Below are 11,837 nucleotides of genomic sequence, written 5' to 3'. Positions count from 1 at the left end.
ATGCCTAACGGAACCAGTTTCGGTGCTCATCCATTTGATGAGCATTATAAGCTAATCAGATCTGAACCGTTCATATTTCATTTGGGTGGTTCAGATTTGATTTTTTTTTAATTTAAAATAATTATTTTAATATGTATAGAATCTAAAATAATGATGATCTCTTAACTATCATTCTTTCAAAAAATAGTTTATTCTATTTAAAAATAATTAATTAAAGATTTTAAATTTGGACTGTTCAAATGAGATATAGATAGTTCAGATCTAATAAGCTTATGGTGCTCATCAAAGAGATGAGCACTGAAACTGATTCTTATGCCTAACCTTAAAATTCCCAAGCAAACACAACATAACTGAAAAACCTGGGACACCCAAACTCCCTCCTGGCCCTCAACCACGGACTCTTGTTGGAAGCCTTCCAGAAATGGTCGCAAACAAGCCCGTTTTCAGGTGGATAGACAAATTAATGACTGACCTCAACACTGGTATTTTATGCATACGTCTTGATAATTACTTTGAACTTCAATCTTGAGCATCTATTGTTTTGCCAGTATCACCGCTCCCTCTCCAATAGAACTAGTTTCAGTGCTTGCTGCAAATGTTCATCATAATGGTAAAATCCGCACCATCAATTTTTTTTTTGTGGAAAAAACGGACATTTATGATACTATCTTTATATCACATCTTGTACCCACATTAAAATATTTTTTTAAAATAAAAATAAAAAGTTATATCTAAACCAATCAGATTAGATTTTCACGGTTTAGATTTCAGTGCTCATCACCCCAAACCCGCTTCTGGAACTGAAATAGTATAATTTTTTTCTTAGGTAACGTTCACGTTGTGCCGGTGTCGTGCCCTAGAATCGCTTGTGAATTCTTAAAGAAGCAGGACGCAAATTTTGCTTCAAGACCCCTAAGTACGGCTGCCGAACTAATCTCAGGAGGATATTTGACGACCACTTTAGTACCCTTTGGGAAACAATGGAAGAAGATGAAGAAAGTGATAAGCACTGAACTGATTTCTCCAATGAGACTTCGATGGCTTCATGACAGAAGAGCTCAAGAAGCAGACAACCTGGTCAGGTACGTGTATAGCCTGTGCAATAACGACGACAAGAAAGAAGGTCCGGTGAATCTGAGGTTAGTGTCGCAGCAATATCGTGGCAATGTGATTAGGGATTCAATAAGAGGTATTTTGGGGAAGGAGGGAAAGATGGAGGACCTGGATTTGAGGAAGAAGAACATGTGGGGGCCATCTTCACACTATTATGGTTTCTGTATGCTTTTTGTGTTTCTGATTATATGCCATGTTTTAGAGTGTTTGACTTTGATGGGCACGAGAAAAGGTTGACCAATGCTCTTGAGAAAATTAAGAAATATCATGATCCCATTATTGACGACAGAATCCAACAATGGAAGGATGGGAAAAAGAGGACCTGCTTGATGTTCTTATTTCTCTGAAAGATGCTGATCGCCACCTGTTGCTAACACCAGAAGAAATCAAAGCTACAATTATAGCAATTAATTTTATACCCTGATTTTCTTTAATTGTCATCTCTAGCCATATCTTTAATTCACATATACATCTTATACATGTTACTTCAACTTCTACATAGAATTACTGAAAAAATTTTCATATTTATAATTTAATTAAAAGTCTTCATTTTACTTTAATTTTCTTGTAAGATATTAAATTGTCATTTTGCCAAGGGGAAAAAAAACATATATAGATTGGGCGGACAAAACTTGTTTAGTCTTTATTCTCATTAATTAATACGAGTGATATACTCCCTTTCTATATCTTTATTATCTAAGACACCTTTAAAAAGATATAGATGATCCTTATTAGTAGTCACCAAGTGGGGTCCTTATTATAGCAATTAATTTATACATGTATTTCTTTTTTTTCCCCCATCCATGTCTTTAATTCGCATATACTCACTTCAATTCAAAATATAAGTCACCTTCTAAAAGGATCTTCCTTAATCCAGTGAGGTGGTTAAAACTTAAAAGTGACTTATATTTTACAGCTGAGGGTGTACATCTCTATGCAAATGTACAATCAATGTGACTAAGTGAATTAATTTTTGCTTTGTCTTGTTGTTGGTGCAGGATGTGATGAATGCAACAGTAGATAATCCATCAAACGCACTTGAATGGGCAATAGCAGAAATGCCAAACAAGCCTGAGTTATTAGAAAGAGCAACTCAAGAACTAGACGATGTTGTTGGAAAACACAGATTAGTACAAGAATCAGACCTACAAAAACTCAACTACATCAAAGCTTGTGCAAGAGAAGCCTTTCGTCTTCACCCAGTAGCACCATTCATTCCTCCTCACCTGTGCATGGCCGACACGGTGGTCGGCGATCACTTCATCATCCCCAAAGGCAGTCACGTGATCCTAAGCAGAACAAGGTTAGGTCGAAACCCTAGAGTCTGGGAAGAAGATCCTGACCAGTTCAAACCAGATCGCCACCTTAAAAAACGGACACATGATGATGATGATGTCTGTTTGAGTTTGACAGAGCCAGATTTAAGATCCATATCATTCAGCATAGGAAGACGAGGATGTCCAGGAGTTACATTTGGATCTCCCATAACCCTAATGCTTTTTGCAAGGTTGTTGCAGTGTTTCACTTGGAGTGTGCCATGTAAGATGTCCGGAATCCATCTTAGTGAGTCTAGGGATGATCTCTTCCTTTAGCCAAGGTGGGCGGCTGAAGTACTTCTCTCTGTGAATGAAGGGAGTAGACATTAAATGAATAAATTGCAGGGGTTAAATGAGAAACGTTTAATAATTGGTTAAATCATCTCCTTTTTATTTATTGCACATTCTTGTCGTCCATCTTCGTGGTTTGTTAAAAAGAATGTAATTTTCCAAAAACTCGTCTATGAAGAGGATGATGATTTCCTAGCAATCTTCTATCAAAAAAATTGGGAGATGTAGGAAACGATGTGGTCGCGTTGGCGAAGCCCGTAGTGACTTGCAAAATTAAATAAAACTTTGTTGGTTTTGGTTCCTAAAGTGGAAGGTGGCTTTGGAAGTTAATTTTCTTTTTGATTTCTTAAGAAACATTTTAGCCTAAGCCCGATATAAAAAGCCGAACGAAGGGCTCAGGTTGTTGGAAGTTCAAATGTACGTTAATTTGCCAACAATAACACAAAGGTCAAGAGATAACAAAAATCAGGGCATACCAACAATTTCAATTGTAATACAATGCAGCCACTGTTTCTGTAAGATGTAAACTTCATCAACAAAGGCTGCATTCCCCCCCCCCCCCAGGTAATCATATTTCACAATCTGATTTTGTTAATATACACAGTATAAGTTATTGGGTATTGATATCCCAATAACTTTTTTTTTTAATTTTTAAAAACCTCTAATGCAATTAAAAAGTAATGAATTTATTCCAATTGGTTGCTTATGGGGATGATTCGGTATTTTCAATTCATTTCTGCTGATGTATTTTTTTTTCAAATAATCATATTTGACAATATGATTTTATTAATATATTCAATGTAAGTTATATGGATACTCTGTTTTGCTCTTATTTATAAATCATTTATAAGAAAAAAGTTTATTCCTAAATATAAGTCACTTGTAGAGTATTTAATGAGTCTTTTTTCCAGTATTACCCGGTTAACTTGATAAATGCATAGAGATATCAAGTAAATAGGTGAGAGAAAATATAAAATAGCCCCTTTGGTCCATTTATAAGGCACTTCAAGCCTGTTTTACACAGAGCAAGGAAAACCTTAAATTTCATTAATTCTCATTTAAAATTTAATGACTTTTCAACTTTATCTTTATTTAATATATATTATACCTCATATAAACAAAGTCAACAAAATAATAAATGATGGGTAAAATTATACATTCATACAAAAAATTTCTTTCAGTACCCTATAAATAGAATAAAAAAATACGTTCTCTCTCCGCCCTATAAATAGGACCAAAAGAGTATTTCAATACCATTTTTTAATAAGGATAAATGTGAAAGAACTTATCAATTTACTGCATTTCTTGGTCTGTAGACTTGGGACACAAGTAATTATAAATAGTAACAGAATGATAAATATTTCAATTAATAGCTATTATTACGCATTTAATTTTACAGCCATTCTCCCTCTGCTAATAATTGACCACTTGAATGGCATTGAAGGTATTCATTTAATTTTTTTTTAATATTGGTTTTTAATGTGCGGCGTTGAAAGTATTTATTGATATTTATTGCTAAACCCTACCGACCCATTTTTAATTCAACTGGCTATTACAAAACTTTAAGAATAAAGTTTATTGATTGATGATTCATTGATATTGATTTACTGTCTGTTTCCTTTTTGTTAAACTAAACCCCTTTTTTTTATAGGCTAGAACAACAAAACACAGATTAAGGTACAACGTGATGGCCTAAAATGGCAGCAATGGATTCGCTGCTCAGGATTTGCAGGCCCAAGGCTCCGTTGAGGGCAGTTTTGGCGAGGTAGTCGGCTGTATTGTTTTCATTTTTGCTTATCACTTGGAAGTTAATCTGCCAATTCCACTGCATTATCTCCTGGACTTTGTGGATGCTTTGCCAGTCTTCATGCAAACTGTTGTCATCCTTCTTGAACGTCTCGATGACTTCTGAGGAGTCGCAACGTAAGATCACATTTTGATATCCCAAGTCCCATGCACGCTTCATACCCAATAAACAAGCCCAGATTTCGGCTATAACATGGTCGCCTTTGTCTAGTTTCATCATGAAGCCCTCACGAACTCCCATATTGTTCTGCTTGATGATGCCACCACAGGCCACGGTGTGGGTGACGGCTGAGAATGCACCATCGACTTCCACCACACAAGCATCCGAAGGCGTATCCTGGGTGAGCTTCGTTGAGTTCTGTTGAGGGGCGTTCATTCTAACCCCCTGGAGTTTCTTGGCCGAGTTCATCATGCATTTTAGGATTGCATCGGCTCTCTTTGGGATAGAATGGAGGTCGGTGATTTTGTTCGGATGAACCAAGTCGTTTCGTGCTTTCCACAGTAGCCAGCAAATAGTAATGAACAGGGAGCGCCAATCATCACTCACCATACCCAAGTTATTCTGCATGTTGAACTGGAGCCATCGTGAAATTAATAATATGCAATTTATCAGACACACACACACACACATATATATCATCAACTTCTCAGAGGGAAAAAATACATATTATTTAATAAACTACTTTTGGAAGAAAATCCAACAAATTTAGTGATTTATAATCAAGTGGTTTTGGAAGAAAATATGATAAATTAAATGTCATGCAATCTCTCCAAGCTGTATATAAAGAAACAGTTTGCGTCCCGCTTGATCTCATCATATTTCATATTTTTACCCCAAGTCATATTCCCCAATTATGGATTCTACAAAGAGCAGCAAGATCATTGTCATTCTCATGCTTCTCTTTTTCATTACCGGTAAGAATAGATTCTGAGTTATTTTTTGTTTTTCAACTATTAAATTTATATATTTACAATCTGAGTCTAAATTTTTGTCATAAGTTTACTTATAAACTCATGATTCTGATAGCCTAGCTTGCCCTTTATCCAAAATGTAATTCACTTTCAACCGCCTCATAGTTTATTTCCTTTCCTTTTATTTTACTTGCCTTTTCATTTGAGCTTTTCCTTTTATTTGTTTTATTTTCTTCTCCTTCCTTCAGCACGCATCAACGCAGCGTTTGGGGAATTCTTGAATGGGATCATGAGGAGCACGTGCTGATTATAGAGCTGGAGACGACAACGTTTTGGAGAAGAATTTTTGAATCCGGGGAGACCTAGGTAGACTGTTCATGATCGTCTTGGAGGCCGGACTGTCCGGGTATCATCTTGCCCTCCCTTTGGTTCGATTGGTTCAGGGGGCGAGAGAGGCGAACACTGGAGGTTGCGGTTTGGGGGCTCTGGTCTACAGGTTCAGCAGAGGAGGTCAAAGACAAGAGGAGGTCGCCAATGCTGGTTCTGGACTAGAGGGACGCAGTTGCAGAGAATGGTTCTGAGGAGGACGAGTTCGACGGAGCTGGAGAGGAGAGACTGGGCACGGTGATTTTCTGATCTGAAAAGAGAGAGGCGCTCTCGGTTACCGGATGAGCAAGAAGAGCAACTGTTCATCATCTTCAATCTGGAAACACTCGAGCTATACCTGACCAATATTTTGATTCCCTGTTTCCCTGTTTTGGTTCCTCCTTCCTTTACTCCTGCATTTCGCTATGGTTTTTGAATGTGAGATTGTTGCTTTAGAGCGGAGACTGATTAAATTCATGTGTAGCTAATTTTCTCTTTACAGCCTAGGGAGCTGTGAACTTGTTAGTGGATTGAGCTTTGTTGAAGTGAGGATGCTTAATGTTAGATTTTGGTTACTTAATCTTGTTCTTTATTGTCCATTTGATGACTGGCCACCATTAATCGTGAATTTGAAAATTCAAGTTTTCCTTGATAAAGGAGATTTTAATTAAGCTCTTAGATTAAGTAATATAGGATTGGATGATAATTTAATTTGTGATTATAATAGAAATATACCTAATTACCCTGTATAATTGTTAATAAGTGAGACTGATTTGTTTAGCCTCTTAGATAATTATGTGAGAGATTACATAATTAATTTAAAAGAGGGTTATGAATAGAGCGACAGGCACTTGTAACTAATTGAATTCTAGATTAACAAAATTGACATTAAAGTTCATCAATTCAGTGAAACAAGATTTAAGAAGCTAACAAGAGATTAGTAACTCTAGGTTGTTCTTTTTAATATTTGTCTAGTTAATTTAAGAAAGTTTTGTTTTGTTTATTTAAAATTTTTTTTAACTCAATTTTACTCAATTTTGATTTACTCAACTTAAACGAAAAGAAGATTTTTATTGTCTAATTACTGATTAATTGAGTTCTCTGTGGGATCGACCTTGATTTACTACTGTCTATTTTTACGGCTGATACACTTGCGGTGTCTCTTAATATTTGGTAGCATCAAGAGATTAAATAAATAAATTGCAGGGGTTAAATGAGAAACTTTTAAAAATTGGTTAAATCATCTCCTTTTTATTTATTGCACATTCTTGTCGTCCATCTATCTTTGTGGTTTGTTAAAAAGAATTTAATTTTTCAAAAACTTTTCTATGAAGAGGATGACGATTTCTTAGCAATCTTCTATGAAAAAAATTGGGAGATTATAGGAAACGATGTGGTGGCCTTGGCGAAGCCCGTAGTGACCTGCAAAATTAAATAAAACTTTGTTGGTTTTGGTTCCTAAAGTGGAAGGGTGACTCAAGTTCGACCAATTTCATTATGTAATTTTCTCTAAAAGGGGATCTCAAAGCTATTGGTGCAAAGACTTCAACCAATAACGGATAAAATTATGTCCCGATTTCAATCCAGCTTTATTCCTGAGCGTAATATCTAGGATAACATAGCCATCCCTAAGGAGGTGATTCACATTATGGGAAAGACACGAGGTAGAAAGGGGTTTATATATAATAATTGAAATTGATCTAAAAAAGGGATATATGACACGATGAGCTGGGTTTTCTGGTGAGAGTGTTGGAAGAGAATGACTTGCCTTCTAACGTTATCAATCTTGTGAAGAACTGCATTATGGCGGCGACTAGTATATTATACTACCTCTGGTCCTAATTATAAGATAATGAGAGCAGGAAAGAGGAGTTCAAGCCTTCCAGAGGAATCTAAGAAGGTAATCAGCTTTAAACACAGCACAGTATATGTACACTCCAGTGCAGATTCCAGTAACGAGTCTACTTTTAATTTGATGCAATCCCAAGAAAAAGATTTATCACCTTTGGTATTTAATATAATAGCTTGTTGGAGATTTAATTTAGTTCTAAATATAAGATATCAATCTATTTTGTTTCTAATATTTATCTATTTTGCTCTCAAGTAATCATTACGGGGATATTACACATGTTAATTAAGGAGTTTTCATTAAGAAGTAATTCCAATACACATGATTAACAAAGACATTTAGAAAAGACAACATTCGTTCATTATAAATAAGTAAATTTCTTAATATTCATAAATTAGTTATTTAGGTATTATATCAAGGATATCGGAGGTAGTATAGAAGTAGAGGATGGAATGTCTTGGTAACTAACCGTCAGTTCAATTCAAGGACACACAAGTGTGGTAAAATGCAGGTCTCGAGTAGGATATATAATATAAAAACACACATGTAACCCATGTGTATCATATGCCTTTCATAAGTCAATATTAAAGAAACACGTTCAACCTCCCATTAATATATATATATATATATATATATATATATAAAACCCGTGGGTTCAGTATAATATGAAACAGAGGCACTTCTCTGAAAATTATATTACAAGTCATCTCAGTGATGTGCTTCCATTAATGCATTATTGCAATAATAACAATTGCAATTGTAACAACAACAGCCTGCAAAATCAATGTCACAAGACCAGTAGTCATCTAGTATAAACTGAGGTACTTGAATAGTTTGATGGGGAAAATGCTGCATTATTATTAAGCCTTCTAAAGGGACAAATAATCAAGTCGATCGAATGAAATAATCCAACATTGTTTGGTACTTCCCTTTTCTGAAACAATATGAAATTTGAATAGGGTTAGGGACAAAAATATCTACAAAATTTCGCATCCTAATTAAGCCTTCTAAAGGGACATATATACATATATATGAAGTTCCAATAAAAGGGGCAGAATCCCCTAGGCCATTAAACAATATTGTGGGTATTTTTGTCCCTTTAAAAACTTTAGGATGCTAGATGTGTGCCCGTAAGAGAAAATTTTGTGGGTATTTTTGTTCTTTAACCCATTTAAAACTTGCTTTAATTCAAAAACAAAATGGGAGGTTAGAGTAAATTAAAGTGAATCACTTACAGCAGCTGCACAAGCAATACATCCAGGTTTCTCTCTGGGGTCTATATTGGAAAAGCAAAGAAGTATTGCCCCAACATACGAAGGAATTGCGCCAAGCAAGAGACCTAATAGAAACCTTCACAAGAGAAGAAACCTTCGGAATCAACAAACTCAATATAAAAGCTAGTCAGGTGTATAGTTAAGTCTTCTATATATATATATATATATATATATATATAAGGCCACAGTTCATTTTGTTTCTGATTTTGTAATTTTATTGATTGCATATATAAAAAGGAGTTTCCATCAATGGGGTGATGGTCAGATGGTAGTATTTAAGAAAAACAATACATGTTTGTTACAAATATCTAACTTAACTAATTTTTTTAATATCTGTAAGTTAGTTATCTGGCTTTTATATTTAGGCCCGGAGGGAATATAACCAGATAATAAAAGAAACAAAAACCTTAACACTTACAGCATGTTTATGAAACTATACATAAGAAAAGTGAAAACGTGCTAGAAGGCTAAATATATTCTTATGGCCGGTGCCTGCATAATTAGCTAGGTAACTCAATCTGAAACTATTCGACTACCTCCAACTTAATTACTTGTCACTCCAAAGAAAAATTCCTTAAATCACTTAGTTGTGATAATTAATAATGGCTCCAACTTATAAATTAAAAGGAGAAAAACATTCAAAACTAACCAAACAGCGAATAGATAACAAAACTTAAATATGATTATCATACGCCTACAAGTTAATGATGTGAAATAATGTAAATTATTAATTACTTACAAGAACCAGCCGTAGCCAATACCACAAGGAAGTGGAGGCTCTCTTACAGGCACTCCATCAGCAACTGCATAACCTGAAATAATAACACAAAGGAAAATTTATCAAAAGCAAGTAGCAATACTAATTAGTTACACCAACAAAAGAAAAAAAAAAGATCATCAAAATCAAATAATATAGCTTGCAAATGGATAAATGAAGCTTAGTTACTTAGAGATCTATCAGATCACTAAGGCTGACTTTCGTCCCTAGTGCGGGCCGCAAGAGTGATACCAGATGGAGGCAAACTCTAAATACTAGAGATGACCTCAACATAATAGGGTCAAGGCTGGCCAGTGAGACGATGGGGGACAACTTTCATCGTCAAGAGGAGATTAAGCGGGATGCAAGGAACCCCCTCCCCCCGGGGGTATACGTAGCAGCAGCACAGGTCAGCGAAGTCAATGGGAAGCGATTACGTCCATGGAAAAGTTTCATGGCCATATGTTTTTCAGTTTGCAAAAAGCCAAAAACAAATTATAAATTAGTTTCTGTCATAACAAGTTTCATTATCCTTTCATGGCCATATGCTTTTTGAAAGATCTTTTGTTTTCCCCTTCTGTTCTTAGAATTTTAAATCGCTATACCATTCTTTTCATTATTCGGTGTGGAAAAATACATTTCACACCCCTTCTCCCAAGTCAATGGTTATTTTTAATTTAACTACGGCATTATAGTCGTGTTTAATTGCCTTTTCCGGTTCAAAATATAAGGATCAAACTTTTGAAAGATTAGATCTTTTTTAATAACTACATTTGTCAGATTATTTAATATTTTTTTTCTAATTTTACTTATGTTCTTCGCCATACTTTTTTATCATCCTTCTCCATACATTCTATTTCATCATTTTTCTCACTTATTGTTTCTCTTACTTATTCTTTTTATAAATAAGAATAAGTTTTTTTTTTAATAAGCACATGCTTACTTTTATTGGAAATAATCTTGTTCAAGACACTATCTGACAATAAATGTGATAACCTCTCTCATTGGGGATTCAAGAAATTTTTAATTTTACCTATTTAGTATTTACAAATGAAATCTATTTTCAGAGCCAAATTATCAACTAGATATGTGTAGAGTCGCATTAAAACTAAGAATCTTGAAATTAATTAAATCCTGGCTAAGATGATTCCCATGTGTTTATTGACAAACCATAGCTAAGAAAGTTTCTCTAGCTAGGTAGCATACAATTCTTCAATTACATCCATGGCTTTGGACAATTCAATTTTTGATTTTTTTAAGAAACATTTTAGCCTAAGCCCAATATAAAAAGTTTAACGAAGGACTCGTGTTGTTGAAAGTTCAAATGTAAACGTTAATTTGCCAACAATAACAAAAGGTCAAGAGATAGCAAAAATCAGGGCATACCAACAATTTCAATTGTAATACAATGCAGCCACTGTTTCTGTAAGATGTAAACTTCATTAACAAAGGCTGCATTTTCCCCACTCCAAATAATCATATTTCACAATCTGATTTTATTAATATACACAGTATAAGTTATTGGGTACTAATATCCCAATAACTTCTTTTTTTTTATAATTTTTAAAAATCTCTAATGCAATTAAAGAGTAATGAATTTATTCTAATTGGTTGCTTATGGAGATGATTCCGTATTTTCCGTTCATTTATGCTGATGTATTTTTTTCAAATAATCATATTTGACAATATGATTTTATTAATATATACAATGTAAGTTATTCAGATACTCTATTTTGCTCTTATTTATAAGTTATTTATAAAAAAAAGTTTATTCCTAAATATAAGTCACTTGTAGAGTAATTAATGAGTTTTTTTTCCAGTTTTTACCCCTGTTAACTTGATAAATGCATAGAGATATCAAGTAAATAGGTGAGAGAAAATATATAATATAATTTTCATATCATTTTTTAATGAGGATAAATGTGAAAGAATTTACTCCTCTAGTCTTATTTATAAGGCAGAGAGAGAAGTTTTTTTTGGGTCCTATTTATAAGTCACTTCATTAAATTTTTAATGTGAATGTAATATTTCATCCTTCATTTATTATAATGTAGATAGTTATCTTTTTTGAAAGATATATATATATTAAATAGGGGTAAAGTTGGAAAATTGTTATATTTTAATGGAGAGTTAATGCATTTTAAGGCTTTTTT

At 34.1% G+C, this 11,837-nt stretch overlaps 1 pseudogene; it reads left to right on the top strand.

Moving 5' to 3' along the window:
* LOC114714750 (isoleucine N-monooxygenase 1-like) lies at positions 1 to 2,705 on the top strand (annotated as a pseudogene).
* The last annotated feature ends 9,132 nt before the right edge of the window (positions 2,706 to 11,837 follow it).

The sequence above is a fragment of the Neltuma alba genome, unplaced genomic scaffold (assembly GCF_004799145.2).
Source record: "Neltuma alba isolate B1F8T4 unplaced genomic scaffold, ASM479914v2 tig00011541_pilon, whole genome shotgun sequence".
Lineage (NCBI taxonomy): Eukaryota > Viridiplantae > Streptophyta > Magnoliopsida > Fabales > Fabaceae > Neltuma > Neltuma alba.
Note: the sequence above shows the minus strand (reverse complement) of the source record. Positions and strands in the feature narration are given on the sequence as shown.